This window comes from Echinops telfairi, unplaced genomic scaffold (assembly GCF_000313985.2).
Source record: "Echinops telfairi isolate 266 unplaced genomic scaffold, ASM31398v2 ScPeMD7_7401;HRSCAF=8416, whole genome shotgun sequence".
NCBI lineage: Eukaryota > Metazoa > Chordata > Mammalia > Afrosoricida > Tenrecidae > Echinops > Echinops telfairi.
The window spans coordinates 10986754-10987116 of record NW_022111301.1 but is presented as its reverse complement, the minus strand read 5'-3'; positions in this window follow the sequence as shown (position 1 = coordinate 10987116).

Sequence of the window (363 nt, the reverse complement as noted above, 5' to 3'; positions counted from 1 at the left end):
TTGATTCTCCTCCTGTCCCACTATCATGCTCAGTCCCCACCAGGATTTCAGCACTTCCTCTTTGTTATGTTCCCCTTGATCCTGCCCTACCATATATTTCTTTTTTAATAACTTCTAATTTTCCTAGATTCGTACTTCACACATTCCAAGATCCAATCATTAGAAGAGTTTTGCCATTTTTTCCTTCTTATCTTGAGGCATGTGTCATCAGCAAATGAAGATCCCACAGGCTCCATTCTCTCCATTCTTTACTCAATTCAAGTCACCGTGTTCAACTCCACTGTAAATAAGCAGTCCCTTCTCAGTCAGATTTCCAGTGTTGAGATAGTTAATGTTTATTGTGCTAACATGGTCGATGAACAC